This window comes from Schistocerca piceifrons, chromosome 11, assembly GCF_021461385.2.
Source record: "Schistocerca piceifrons isolate TAMUIC-IGC-003096 chromosome 11, iqSchPice1.1, whole genome shotgun sequence".
Lineage (NCBI taxonomy): Eukaryota > Metazoa > Arthropoda > Insecta > Orthoptera > Acrididae > Schistocerca > Schistocerca piceifrons.
This window is the reverse complement of record NC_060148.1, coordinates 67,354,232-67,370,247: the sequence shown is the minus strand read 5'-3', so window position 1 is coordinate 67,370,247 and position 16,016 is coordinate 67,354,232. Positions and strand designations below refer to the sequence as shown.

The window sequence follows — 16,016 nt, the reverse complement described above, 5'->3', positions numbered from 1 at the left end:
TTGAGGAATTGTAAAAATAAATGTCCATGTAATGTATTTTCTTCCTTTACATGTGAGTATGTTTCCTGTAAATTTTGCCACACCTTTTTGTTACACCCTGTATACAAAACTAACAGCAAAGGTCCCAACACACTATCCTGGGGCACACTTCAAGATTCTTCTACATCAGTGAATAACTCCATCTGAGATAACACACCACATCCTTTCAACCAGTAAATCCTCAATCCGATCAGAAAGTTTGCTCAATATCCCATATAATCACACTTTTGTTACTAAGTGTAGGTACGATATTCAGAAATCAAGAAATACAGCATCCATCTGACTGCCTCCAGTGTGGCTTGCAGGATGTTGTGTGAGAGAAGATATTGCAGTGACGCGCAATTGAAAGCTCTGTAGCAATTGAGGAAGATCTCACCACATTGTCAGGTTCCCATTAACTCTACAGGAAACACTGTTGTGTGAATATATTAAAATATTGCTAATGTAAACACACTGAAAGATAAAATTGTTGATTTTTACCTGTTGTCTCTCTGGTGGGTAAGGTAACAGTGTCACCATCAATATTTGTAACTTCTTTCTTCTCTGTTGCAGAAACACCAGAGGACATGACCGTGTGAGAAATGTTGCCCCTGATTTACGTTCCAGGTTTCCACGACGAGGCGGCCGTGAAAGCGATGCGCTATAATGACCTCGGTACGACAGGTCTCAAACTGTCCCACCTGGCGCTAGGTGTCGGCGCACTCGGGCTATACGGGTGAGCGACACCTGTGAAACACAATTTGTTGTGCAGGAGACATGGCAATATTTACTGTGAAATCTTTTTATATGAATACTACAAAAGTTTTACAATTCTTTTTAGACATTTTTACTGTGAAGCAGTTACATGATCGATTTCAGTCTACAAAAAATATACAATTCTGTTCTTCAAATTGTGCAATTGTCATTCATTCATTCACTCACTCATTGTGTTCCATCAATCCTATCATTAAGGATAGCCTTCAATGGTAAGGAATGAGTCAAGTCATATACCGACAGGCAGGGGCAAACACTGCTGGCTACTTCTGTAAAGTATAGTGGCAATAATCTATGATTGGTACTAATCTGCTCAAAGTGATAATTACTTATAGATTACTTTGTATACACTACTGGCCATTAAAATTGCTACACCAAGAAGAAATGCAGATGATAAACGGATATTCATTGGACAAATATATTATACTAGAACTGACATGTGATTACATTTTCACGCAATTTTGGTACATAGATCCTGAGAAATCAGTACCCAGAACAACCACCTCTGGCCGTAATAACGGCCTTGATACGCCTGGGCATTGAGTCAAACAGAGCTCGGATGGCGTGTACAGCTACAGCTGCCCATGCAACTTCAACATGATACCACAGTTCATCAAGCGTAGTGACTGGTGTATTGTGACGAGCCAGTTGCTCACCCACCATTGACCACACGTTTACAATTGGTGAGAGATCTGGTGAATGTGCTGGCCAGGGCAGCAGTCGAACATTTTCTGTATCCAGAAAGGCCCGTACAGGACCTGAAACATGCTGTCGTACATTATCCTGCTGAAATGTAGGGTTTCGCAGGGATCGAATGGAGGGTAGAGCCACGGGTCATAACACATCTGAAATATAACGTCCAGTATTCAAAGTGCCATCAATGCGAACAAGAGGTGACCGAGACGTGTAACCAATGGTACCCCATACCATCACGCCAGGTGATACGCCAGTATGACGATGACGAATACACGCTTCCAATGTGTGTTCACTGCGATGTCGCCAAACACGAATGCGACCATCGTGATGCTGTAAACAGAACCTGGATTCATCCGAAAATGTGACGTTTTGCCATTCGTGCACCCAGGTTCTTCATCGAGTACACCATCGCAGGTGCTCCTGTCTGTGATGCAGCATCAAGGGTAACCACAGCCACAGTCTGCGAGCTGACAGTCCATGCTGCTGCAAACATCGTCAAACTGTTTGTGCAGATGGTTGTTGTCTTGCAAATGTCCCCATCTGTTGACTCAGAGATCGAGATGTGGATGCACAATCCGTTACCACCATGCGGATAAGATGTCTGTCAGCTCGACTGCTAGTTTATATGAGGCCACTGGGATCCAGCACGGCGTTCTGTATTACCCTCCTGAATCCACTGATTCCATATTCTGCTAACAGTCATTGGATATCAACCAACACGAGCAGCAACGTCGTAATACGATAAACCGCAATCGCGATAGGCTACAATCTGACCTTTATCAACGTCAGAAATGTGATGGTACACATTTCTCCTCCTTACACGAGGTATCACAACAACATTTCACCAGGCAACGCCGGTCAACTGCTGTTTGTGTATGAGAAATCGGTTGGAAACTTTCCTCATGTCAGCACGTTGTAGGTGTCGCCACCGGCGCCAACCTTGTGTGAATGCTCTGAAAAGCTAATCATTTGCATATCACAGCATCTTCTACCTGTCGCTTAAGTTCCGCGTCTGTAGCATGTCATCTTCGTGGTGTAGCGATTTATATGGCCAGTAGTGTATGTCTGTTAGGAGAAAAACACATATTAAAAAAAAATCCTCTTCCTCCTCATGCTACGCTGCTCAGCTGCTATTACTATCTAATCCTTCAAATAAAACTTTTTAACTTTACACAGACCACTATGACCTGTACATATAGTGGAAAAATCAAGATCTATCTAATATAAATATTAGAGTTCAGCAGAATTTACATTCCTAAGTCCAGCTATTCTGATAAACTGTAGAAGTTGTGACTGATGAGGTATTCTCTTACACTAGCTCGCTCCATGACTCCTTTGACACATGACGATCCTGCATTGCTCTCACTATCTGCCTTCAGTTCTTCCTGTCTTGTACCACTTCTTTCCATCCCTTTTCAGTCTGAGGTCACCTCATTGTGCTATCTACTTCTTGGCTGCCTTATGTCCTCCTGTCATATACAGGGTGTTACAAGAAGGTACGGCCAAACTTTCAGGAAACATTCCTCACACACAAAGAAAGAAAATATGTTATGTGGACATGTGTCCTGAAACGCTTACTTTCCATGTTAGAGCTCATTTTATTACTTCTCTTCAAATCACATTAATCGTGGAATGGAAACACACAGCAACAGAACGTACCAGCGTGACTTCAAACACTTTGTTACAGGAAATGTTCAAAATGTCCTCCGTTAGCGAGGATACGTGCATCCACCCTCCGTCGCACGGACTCCCTGATGCGCTGATGCAGCCCTGGAGAATGGCGTATTGTATCACAGCCGTCCACAATACGAGCACGAAGAGTCTCTACATTTGGTACCGGGGTTGCGTAGACGAGAGCTTTCAAATGCCCCCATAAATGAAAGTCAAGAGGGTTGAGGTCAGGAGAGCGTGGAGACCACGGAATTGGTCCGCCTCTACCAATCCGTCGGTCACCGAATCTGTTGTTGAGAAGCGTACGAACACTTCGACTGGAATGTGCAGGCACTCCATCGTGCATGAACCACATGTTGTGTCGTACTTGTAAAGGCACACGTTCTAGCAGCACAGGTAGAGTATCCTGTATGAAATTGTGATAACGTGCTCCATTGAGCGTAGATGGAAGAACATGGGGCCCAATCCAGACATCACCAACGATGCCTGCCCAAACGTTCACAGAAAATCTGTGTTGATGACGTGATTGCACAGTTGCGTGCGGATTCTCGTCAGCCCACACATTTTGATTGCGAAAATTTACAATTTGATCACGTTGGAATGAAGCCTCATCCGTACATACTGACTAAACTAAAATGAGCTCTAACACGGAAATTAAGCGTTTCCAGACACATGTCCACATAACATCTTTTCTTTATTTGTGTGTGAGGAATGTTTCCTGAAAGTTTGGGCATACCTTTTTGTAACACCCTGTATATGACTGACTATTCTGTCATGATCCATTCTGACACAGCCCACTCTTGTAAATGCCTCGCTTTAAGAGGTTTGTTGCGTAGCTTAAATAGTTCTTCATTGGATATGCAAACATACCTTTTGTTGCTTGGTCAAAAGTTGGCCCAAAAAATATCCTACAAACTATTTTCAAAGATTCAGGGTTGGTACCCTTCTCTTTTGGTCACACTTCACATTTCTGCTCTATACACCAGTTCTGGCCTGATGTTTGTGTTGTAGAGATTCAGAGTTTGGAGGACAGAGGGTTTTGGGGGGAAAAGTAAACACTGTGTGCTTTCGTTAGTCTAATATGGTATTGGACTCATCTTCTATTTCAGTCATTTGTATTAACACTGAGGTATCTGATGTTTGAAGTGATCTTGAAATTGTAGTTTTCTACATGAAGGTCATCACATTGTTATGTAGTCATGTTTTCTCTTTGCAAGTTCTTTTATTCTTTATTTTCTTCATTAATTTTTAAACATATTTTCATGATAGTTGCATTTAGTTTCTTGAACAGTACTTCAGTTCCACCACTGTGCCATCTGCATAGGTCATTATATTTAGTTGACTGTCATTTTTCCATTAGTTGCTTATCGGGTTTCTCTTACTTCTTTTTGAATGACAAGGTTGAAGATAACGAGCCACAGGATGTAACTCAGCTTGCTGCCTTCTCCGTACACATTTTGACCACACTTATGATTTTTTTAGGGATTCTGTATTCTGTCATGATTTCTCATACCATTTTTCTGTGAACAGAACTGTACACCCCCCAAAAGTCAATGAACAGGTAATGGACGTCCTTGTTTTATGCAGTGCTGTTTCATTGATGAACTTGCTGCAAAATATTCTGTCTGTTGTAGATTCATTTTGATAGTCCTCTATTACTTCTCAATATAAGGTGTCAGTCTTAGCAATATTATGCACGAAAATACTTTATGTGCTGTGACCAGTAGGGAAATTCCTCTATAATGCCTGCAATTTTGTTTAACTCCATTCATGTGTATAGGGTCAATGATTAATTCCATCCATTCACCCTGTATTTTTTCATCCCACCATATTTTAAGAATAAGACGTAACAATTTCTCATGTAGTTTATGATGACCATATTTCAGCATTCCACTGTTAATTTGTCTGTTCCAGCCACTTTGTAATTCTTCAGTTTTTTTGAACACTATGTTGGGTCACTGACAAGAGAAGCCTTCCTGATGGAGGGCTAGTTTTCTTGAGTTTGTTTTCTGGTTCAGGGCAGTTAAAAAATCAAAATATTATTTCCAAGTCTATATACCATCTGATCCAGTGATAATGTTACCACTGATATGAAGAGCTGCTGTCCCCATTTGATATCCCTCCATGATGTTATTTGTAGTACCATGTACTTTGCGGATGATGTACATGTTCACATTTTAAATGATTGATGTTATAAAACATTCTCTGAAAATGTCTATTTCAGAATTTTATGTATCCTGTACAAAAATTGCATTACATAAATAAGTTTTTGTGTACCTGGATTTGAAACTATTGAATTGACTGAACAGGAGGATCTGTTCACAAATTTTCAGTTTTTACAGAATTGTAGCATTGCATAAGTAATGAGATGAATTTTATCTTCTGCATTTCTTTAAATTACTTCAAATGAGGTTAGGTAATTATTAATATGTGTAACAGAAAGAAAAACAGTAGTGAGTATATATCAACATAATAAAAATTAGTGTGTTTTTCTACTCCTATAGGAATTAGTATCAGGTATTTCAGTAAGCAGTCGTCCCAACAAGCTAATTATATCTGAACCAGCTGTATGTCTGTAAGCAATGAAAAACAGACATATGTTATATAGAATGTTTTACTAGACTTACTCTGTACTACCACCTACTAAAATATTTACTCATCTGCCTGAAACACCCTATATAATATTATAATAGGCCAATATATGACCGACTGTATTAATGCACAGAGGTGAGACAGCTCACCTGCAATGACACCACATGTGCTGTTTTAGGGACTACCCTGAAGAGGATGCGATTGCTGCGGTGCATCAACTACATCAACACGGCACCCTTCTACGGCCTCGGGAGGTCTGAAGAAGTTCTCGGCAAGGTGAGGTCGAGCTGCAGTAGGCCTAATCCTTTCATCAAGGATGGAAGCTGCTGTTGCCAGTTTTTCGAGTCTGTGCAGTGTGCATGTGCTGTAGATTAGGTGGCTTTTGTAAGTCAATTTGAGGTTATTCTCCAGCTTGATAGATCCCAAGTCTCCTGTATTCAACTGTTCATCATAACTTCCCCTACACCACTGTGTTACTTTCTAAGCAATTATCATTTACACCCTGTATTGAAAAACATTACCTCTGTTGTATTTTGGATCAATTCTGGAATCCAGCATCCCTGAATTTGCAAGTGCTAATGTGATAATTAATGTATATTTTTTGGTAAAGCTGTGTACATATATTATTTATAACAACATATAAATGACATAATGAAAACCAGCTAATCTTCAAATAACCACTGAGAACACCCCTTTCAGTAATGCTCAATTTCATGCATAGTCACTGATAGGCGTTTTGTTTCCGAATGTGAAATAGATAGCTCAACAATATCCGGCGGGCCTATGGCGTATCGTCTCAGTTGTGCGACTGGATTCGTGATTTTCTGTTAGGAAGGTCGCAGTTCGTAGTAATAGATGGCAAATCATCGAGTAAAACTGAAGTGATATCAGGTGTTCCCCAGGGAAGCATCCTGGGACCTCTGCTGTTCCTGATCTATATAAATGACCTGGGTGACAATCTGAGCAGTTCTCTTAGGTTGTTCGCAGATGATGCTGTAATTTACCGTCTAGTGAGGTCATCCGAAGACCAGTATCAGTTGCAAAGCGATTTAGAAAAGATTGCTATATGGTGTGGCAGGTGGCAGTTGACGCTAAATAACGAAAAGTGCGAGGTGATCCACACGAGTTCCAAAAGAAATCTGTTGGAATTCGATTACTCGATAAATAGTACAATTCTCAAGGCTGTCAATTCACCTAAGTACCTGGGTGTTAAAATTACGAACAACTTCAGTTGGAAAGACTACATAGATAATATTGTGGGGAAAGCGAGCCAAAGGTTGCGTTTCATTCGCAGGACACTTAGAAGATGCAACAAGTCCACTAAAGAGACAGCTTACACTACACTCATTCATCCTCTGTTAGAATATTGCTGTGTGGTGTGGGATCCTTACCAGGTGGGATTGACGGAGGACATCAAAAGGGTGCAAAAAAGGGCAGCTCGTTTTGTATTATCACGTAATAGGGGAGAGAGTGTGGCAGATATGATATGCGAGTTGGGATGGAAGTCATTAAAGCAAAGACGTTTTTCGTCGCGGCAAGATCTATTTACGAAATTTCAGTCACCAACTTTCTGTTCCGAATGTGAAAATATTTTGTTGAGCCCAGCCTACATAGGTAGGAATGATCATCAAAATAAAATAAGAGAAATCAGTGCTCGAACAGAAAGGTTTAGGTGTTCGTTTTTCCCGCGCGATGTTCGGGAGTGGGATGGTGGAGAGATAGTGTGATTGTGGTTCGATGAACCCTCTGCCAAGAACTTAAATGTGAATTGCAGAGTAAACATGTAGATGTAGATTATGAAAAGGAAAGTTACTACTCACCACGTAGCGGTGATGCCGAGTCGCAGATAGGCACAACAAAAAGACTGTCACAAATAAAGCTTTCGGCCAGTAGGCCCTTCGTTAAAAATAGATGACACACACACACACACACACACACACACACACACACACACACACACACACATTCCTGCAAACGCATGTTCATCTGGAATAAACAATTTTAGTATCATGGGAATTTGTTTGAAATGCAGTTATCGTAAATTAGGAATGTTTCATTAAATAAAATGTTTTCGTATGAACTGAATGTACTGCTCTCATTGGCTGTCACTAAATTATAAAGTGAGTAACAAAGTTTAATAAAATAATACCTGAATAAGGATTTAGTAATTTCCTGTAGCTATTGTATGCATACTACTAATGAAAAGACGTCAGTAAACAAAAAAATTACATCGGCATTGGGAGTGTTACAAGAACAAATGGGGTAGCCCCAGCTTGCTCAGTTATAAACGTCTGCAAGCAACAATAAAAATGATAACATATTTCCTTCCCACAGAGATAAAGGATGTAAAACAGAAGTTGCTTGGTGAAGTTAGACAAACTTTGCAGTAGAAGATAGTGATTGTAATGTGCACTTTAGTATTTGTAAAATTTCCTCCCATAGCTTTCTCTCGTTACATTTGCATGTCAAAAATGATAGGGATTTCATCTGTCATAATATTGGTAGTTACTGAAGACTTCACCTGGCTGCATACTGCAAAATGTTTGAAATTACAGGAAATGCTCGGCTTTGTGTAAAAGAGTAGGTTGACCAGTGTTTACAGTGTTCCCAAAATTTGTCCACTGTTACCTGTTTTGCAGGCCTTAAAGGGCATCCCTCGGCAGGCATACTATATCGCCACCAAGGTCGGCTGCTATACGATGGACCCAGGCACCATGTTCGACTTCTCTGCGCAGAAGACGAGAGAGAGTGTCGCGAAGAGCCTCGAGCTGCTGCAACTGGACTACGTGGACATCATACAGGTGATTTCTCCGATGTTACAGCTACAAACAATGGGAGGAATGGTTAGAGCCTGGAGTGTGAGAATTATTAAATATGTGTGTGAATCAAGCTTCTTAGGTCATCAGTCCCTAGACTTACACACTACTTAAACTAACTTATGCTAAGAACAACACACACACCCGTGCCCGAGGGAGGACTCGAACCTCTGGCGGAGAGGGGCCACACAGTCCGTGACATGATGCCTCAAATCACGTGGCTACTCCGTGCGGCGGACGTAAGAATACTTGCATGTAGGGACAGGAATAACTGTTTTATTTTCTTGACAATTTTTGTGTTATTTTTTGACAATTTCAGTGCTATTTTTAAACAGCTTACTTTTGAAGTACTCTCCATGTGTTCGTTATGTCACTGTTTTTTACTATTATGCTAAAGCTAAAAATATAACTAAGTGTTACATGGTTAATTGACATAATATTTATTTACATTACTGAGAAAAGAAACGTTTATGTTGAATGTATTAAGTCTACTCAGGAAAGGAGAAATAGCTTTGCAACCACACACCGTTGAAAGTTTTTCAAAAGAAAGCACTGTCATAACTCTAAATTATCTGAGACATCATTCCACCAGTCAGTCAACTCTTCGCTATAGTGTGAAATCAGCCACTCAGAATTTATATTCAAAAGTGGAAGAAAAAGTGCCTTTAGCACAACAGCAGGGATTTGACAATGCCCACCTTTGCTGCTGATACAGAAAGTTCCTTATACACTATGTTCTGAAGGGATCTGTACCTTGGTTTCATCATCACCAAATAATTGATCCTTGCACATTAATGAAGCCATCTTTTAAATTGGAGTAGAGATAACAACTTTATCTGGTGACATCTCATTTCTCTAAACTTTAGCTCAGCAAATCATACTAAAAATGTCACTGTAACAGTTGTGTTTGTTTCGTGTTCCTACTTGGATTCAATGCAAATGTGCAGTTTAACTGATGCTTCATATTCAAGATCTGTGATAAATGTGTAATTTATGGCAAGATTTGGAGCAGAAATGTAACAGAACAAAACTGCAAATTCTAATAAACTTTATGCAGCAGCTGGTGGTGTATATAAACATTTCCTTCATTAAATAAATCACAGATGTGAAGCACCATTTTGCAAAAATATTTCATAAACCTGCGGGGGCAGGTTGCGACTTGTGTTTGGATACCTCGGTTGACAAGTGCTCGGTAGCAAAAGACAGAGCCAACAGGTTCCATTCCTGGTCTGACACACAGTTTTAGTCTGCTAGGAAGTTCCAGTATTTATGTTGTGTTTCCATGACATGACATTTGACCACAGTGAGTAACTCAAAAACTTTTCTCCTCTCACATTCCAGGTGCATGATGTGGAGTTTGCTCTGAACCTGGACATAATTATCCAGGAGACTCTTCCAGTGCTGCAGGAACTTGTGGCAAAGGCAAGGCGAGGTTCATCGGCATCATGGGGTATCCTCTCGAGCCGCTCCGAGAGATCATCGAGAAGAGTGGCAGCGTGAAGGTGGACACAGTGCTGTCGTACACCAGAGACACTCTCGTAGATGACACACTACAGCGGCATCTGCCATTCTTCAAGGTGTGTCCCTGCATCAGTTTAGTTTACTGTGCTTGACTTAAACCTTCGAATGCTGTTGATGAGTTAACTTGTGCTCCACTGATCCCCGTATATTGTTGACAAATTTAAGCGTGGCCTACATCTACATACATACTCCACAATCCACCATGCGGTGCGTGGCAGAGGCTACCTCGTACCACAACTAGCATCTTCTCTCCCTGCTCCACTCCCAAACAGAACGAGGGAAAAATGACTGCCTATATGCCTCTGTAAGAGCCATAATCTCGCTTATCTTATCTTTGTGGTCTTTCCACGAAATGTAAGTTGGCAGCAGTAAAATTGTACTGCAGTCAGCCTCAAATGCTGCTTCTCTAAATTTACTCAGTAGCGATTCATGAAAAGAACACCTCCTTTCCTCTAGAGACTCCCACCCGAGTTCCTGAAGCATTTCCGTAACACTCGCGCAATGAGCAAACCTACCAGTAACAAATCTAGCAGCCCGATTCTGAATTGCTTCTATATCCTCCCTCAATCCGACCTGATAGGGATCCCAAACGCTCGAGCAGTACTCAAGAATAGGTCGTATTAGTGTACTGCTCGAACGGTCTCCTTTACGGATGAACCACATCTTCCCAAAATTCTACCAATGAACCAAAGACAACTATCTGCCTTCCCCACAACTGCCATTACATGCTTGTCCCACTTCATATCACTCTGAAATGGTACGCCCAAATATTTAATCAATGTGACTGTGTCAAGTGCTACACTACTAATGGAGTATTCAAACATTACAGGATTCTTTTTCCTATTCATCTGCATTAATTTACATTTATCTATATTTAGAGTTAGCTGCCATTCTTTACACCAATCACAAATCCTGTCCAAGTCATCTTGTATCCTCCTACAGTCACTCAATGATGACACCTTCCCGTACACCACAGCATCATCAGCAAACAGCCGCACATTGCTATGCACCCTATCCAAAAGATCATTTATGTAGACAGAAAACAACAGCGGACCTACCACACTTACCTGGGGCACTCCAGATGATACTGTCACCTCCGACGAACACTCACCATCGAGGGCAACGTACTGGGTTCTATTACTTAAGAAGTCTTCGAGCCACTCACATACTTGGAAACCAATCCCATATGCTCGTACCTTAGTTAGGAGTCTGCAGTGGGGCACCGAGTCAAACGCTTTCCGGAAGTCAAGGAATATGGCATCCATCTGATACCCTTCATCCACGGTTCGCAAGATATCATGTGAAAAAAGGGCGAGTTGCGTTTCGCAAGAGCGATGCTTTCTAAAGCCGTGCTGATGCATGGACAGCAACTTCTCTGTCTCAAGGACAGTGTTATTGACAAGTTAGGCATCCATGCTGACCTCTTAGCACCAATGGCAAGTGTAGAGCATCACCACTCAGGTATCTGAGTGCTACTGAAAAGTGTAAGATTACAGCGGAACTTTTTACCCCTTCTCAGTAGCTTTTCAGTTTTGGCAGCTGTGGTCTGTACTGGTACATTGTGTGTAGCGATCTCCCCTTGCTGCATTCAGCTTCACTTTACACCTTACTGTTCATCTGGATTAGCATCACAGTGTTTTGTTCATCGTCTCTTCTGCAAAGGAAATAACGTGTTGCACTAAGCTTAGATTGTGGAGATACTCATGAAGAGCAACAGTGAGAATTAATCATTTGATGACAATGTGATAACTCCTGCAACAGTCAGGCTGTTTACTTCAACATGTTTAACACTATAGTTGAATTCTTTTATCTTGGCGGCTCTCGCATGCCCGCCCAGACGCGGGAGATTGCTGCGTTGCCAGTTGCACACGACGCACGCGCCAATAGAAGCAGCGCCATAGTATAGCATAGTTCGCAAGCTTACGTGTAGGGGGGAGTGCGCAGTTCATGAAGTAAAGCCACCACGGCCGCATTAACCCTTTCGCTGCTACAAAGACGTTCTCCTCACATTCCGCGCTGTGCGCGATTTTGTCATCACTGCACTGCTCGCCTGTGCAGACACATGGTGTTCCCACTGCTTTGACACACTTATCATTAGATTCCACAAAAACTATTTGGCCCAAAAATTTGATTTTTACATGTCTTCTTGACTGATACCTTCCCCCCATAAATGACTTAATTTTATTTCGATGTTCAACGCAGTTATTATGCAGCATTAAATGTAGTAAATCATTGCACGAAATTTTGAAGAGTTTGCAGAGGTAGAAGTCCATAGCGTATATTTCCGTATGGTCGATTTTAGTTGCCACAATGTTGAGAATGAAATGTGGACAAGATACCTAAATTTCATATAAAATTTACTGTGTAACAATATCTCATTTAAGTACTACATAGGTGTTGTACATAATATTGAGAAATGTTCCGTCTTTCGCAATTGTAACAAAAGTTTTATTTACACTGAGCACGTTTGGCTTTATTTTAAAGCACTTCAATGAATCAAAAGGAAGTAGACAAAATACATGAAACAAAACTGTGGACTTACAAAAACATTAGGACTTGAATATACCGTCTACCAGTGAAGTGCTCTGAGCTATGTCAAATATAATTTTTGTGTGTGGCACACACAAACATCTTTTATTTGCTAAAACACTGATCAGCCAACACAAATGTTGAATATTGTGTTACCGCAGCACAAAACTACGAAAGGTGACTTGACAATGGAGGAGACAAAATACTGTCCACTGAAGATGCTTCAAACGAGAGAAACGCGTCTGGTCTAAATAAGTCGCTCATTACAGTTGCAGAAGAGGGATATATTTCAGTACCATAGGTGAAACTGCGACTTTGGAACAAAAACAAGAAAGAGAACATGAGTACCATTGTGTATGTGCCATACCATCATTGATTGAAGTGCTTTAAAATAAAGCCAAACGTGTTCGGTGTAAATAAAACTTTTATTACAGTCGCGAAAGACGGAATATTTCTCAATATTACATACGACACCTATGTGGTACTTAAATTAAATGAGATACTGTTATACAGTAAATTTTATATGAAATTTAGGTATCTTGTCCACATTTCATTCTCAACATTGTGGCAACTAAAATCGACCATACGGAAAGTATACGCTATGGACTTCTACCTCTGCAAACTCTTCAAAATTTCGTGCAATGGTTTACTACAGTTAATGCTGCATAATAACTGCGTTGAACATCGAAACAAAATTAAGTCATTTATGGGGGGGAAGGTATCGGTCAAGAAGACGTGTAAAAATCAAATTTTTGGGCCAAATAGTTTTTGTGAAATCGAATGATAAGTGTGTCAAAGCAGTCGGAACACCATGTGTCTGCACGGGCGAGCAGTGCAGTGACGACAAAATTGCGCACAGCGCGGAATGCGGGGAGCACGTGTCTGCAGCAGCGAAAGGGTTAATGAAGAGACAAAGCACTAGAAATTTCAAAAAATTGCATTCAAACAAATATAATTCATGAAGTAAGGTACTTCGATATTGTTTTTAAATAATTAAAATCTTGAGTTCCACACAAGGTTTGAACTCATAACCTTTCACGTAGAAGTCCAACACCTTAACCATTACGCTAACACAGATCGTCTGCCTACAGAACACAGTGAGGAGTCTAACACGTTACACAAAATACTGACAAACACTTTTGGTATGACTATGAATTACTCACGCTTCGTCGAAGTACAATAGGAAATAAACAATTACCGCTCTTCTTTAGTGCGAAAAAGCGGCTCGTGAGAATGATACAAACACCTTTCCTTCCTATCGCCTGAATTAGGAGTCTTATTGCTTGTTTGGTTTAATTAATTAATAGAATATGAAGCAATTGGTATAAAGAACGCTTTTTCCAAACTTTCTATAAAAGTCTGCTATCAAGACATTGCTTTTGTTCTATTACTTTATTTATGATTGAACGTTTCTAATACTGAAGACACTCGTCCATGCTATGCACTGCAGTCGAGATCTGGCAACGTCGTTCTCTGTTCATTGGCTGACTGTGTTTTGTGACGTCAGATGCGCAGAACGAACCTAAACTCGGCCGCCAACATAAATGACGTGCACTTTAAAATATGTTTCAACAAGAGAAGTAATTGATAGTTTTTCAAATCCAAGGTATCTAGAAATGATAAGAACTTTCGAACTGGGTTATTAAAATCTGATTGGAAACTTCATAAGGAAAACCACCTTTCACCACTGCAGACTTGTAATAACTGTAAATTTGCAAAGAATCTTCAAAGTCAAAAACTTATTTTTACACCTACAGTAATGTTTGTCCTGGCAGTGACAAATCTTAGGGCAACAGAAGGTAACATTACAGAAAGCACTCCAGAACTATTAGATAAGTAGCAAGGGAGGCCACTTAGGTAACCTCAGCCCAGAGTGAAGCATAGATGCACGGTACTTGCGAGTAATAGTGATCCAACACTCATCTTGGAACATAGCGAACATGTTGGCAGAAGCCACCCATCACAAAAGATAAGAGACGTAAATTGATGCAGATGAGTAGGAAAAACAAATCCTTAATGTTCAAATACAGCATTAATAGTGTGCTGTGTGACACGGTCACATTGATTAATCTAGGCATAACATTGCAAGCGATAGGAAATAGAAACAGCAAGTAAGGACTGTAATAGGGAAGGCAAATTGTTGACTTGCGTTTACTGGAGAATTTTAGGAAAGTGTGGTTCATCTGTAAAGAAGACAGCACATAGCTTGCTAGTGCAACCCATTCTGGAATATTACTCGTGTGTTTGGCATCTGCCCCAGGTCAGATTACAAGAAGATATCAAAGAAATTCAGAGGCATGTTGCTAGATTTGTTATTGGTAGGTTCAAACTCATGCCAATTTTAAACTCAAATGGGATTCCGTGGAGGGAAGATTATGTTCTTTTCGAGGAACACTACTGAGAAAATTTAGAGAACCAAGCCAACCGTGGATCAATTCAACTGCTCCCAACATACATTTCACATAAGGACAATGAAGATAAGCACTCACTCCGTCTTTAGGCCATGAGTGGCCTACCGGGACCATCCGACCGCCATGTCATCCTCAGAGGAGTATGCGGATAGGAGGGGCATGGGGTCAGCAGACTGCTCTCCCGGTCGTTACAATGGTATTCTTGACCAAAGCCACTACTATTCAGTCGAGTAGCTCCTCAATTGGTGTCACGAGGCTGAGTGCACCCCCAAAAACGGCAACAGCGCATGGCGGCTGGATGGTCACCCATCCCAGTGCTGGCCATGCCCAACAGCACTTAACTTCGGTGATCTCATGTGAACCGGTGTATCCACTGCGGCAAGGCCGTTGCTGCAATGAAGATAAAGTAAGAGAAACTGGAGGTAGATAGTGGAGAGAGACATAGAACAGGAAAGGAAATGACTATTAGTGGTACAGGATACACTCTGCCACACACTTGTATGGTATAATGCAGAGTATGGATGCAGATTATTCCAACAAAATTGATGGCTCTAAAAAGTCAACTGCACTAGTAAGTATCACCTGTGGTTCTCATATCCATTTTAAGGAAAATCAGTGATATATTCAAAATATAGCATGAACGAATTCTGAGCAAATGTGTAAAAAAAAAAAAAAATCAAGAAATGATTGAATTTTCAGTCATAAACAGACATTCTACTAGTTTATTTTGAAAAATGGTCAATTACCAACATTAACAGCATTGCTTTCTAACTTTTTAGAAATAATCTCTAGATTTCACTTTTAAGAAGTGACTTTACTTGTGTCATTTGTCATCATTAAAAACATGACACCTCAGAAATTGATAGAGCAGTTTGTTTACAGTGACTGTCTGTAGAAATAGAAATTTCACATGATGCATTTTGTTGCATGCATTTTTTTTACAATTTTTGCAATTAATGGCTTAACTTGACGACGCTGCCTCAAATCA

At 40.6% G+C, this 16,016-nt stretch overlaps 1 pseudogene; it reads left to right on the top strand.

The window, feature by feature from the left end:
* Positions 1–620: 620 nt before the first annotated feature.
* Positions 621–16,016, top strand: part of LOC124719700 — a 28,158-nt pseudogene continuing 12,762 nt past the window's right edge.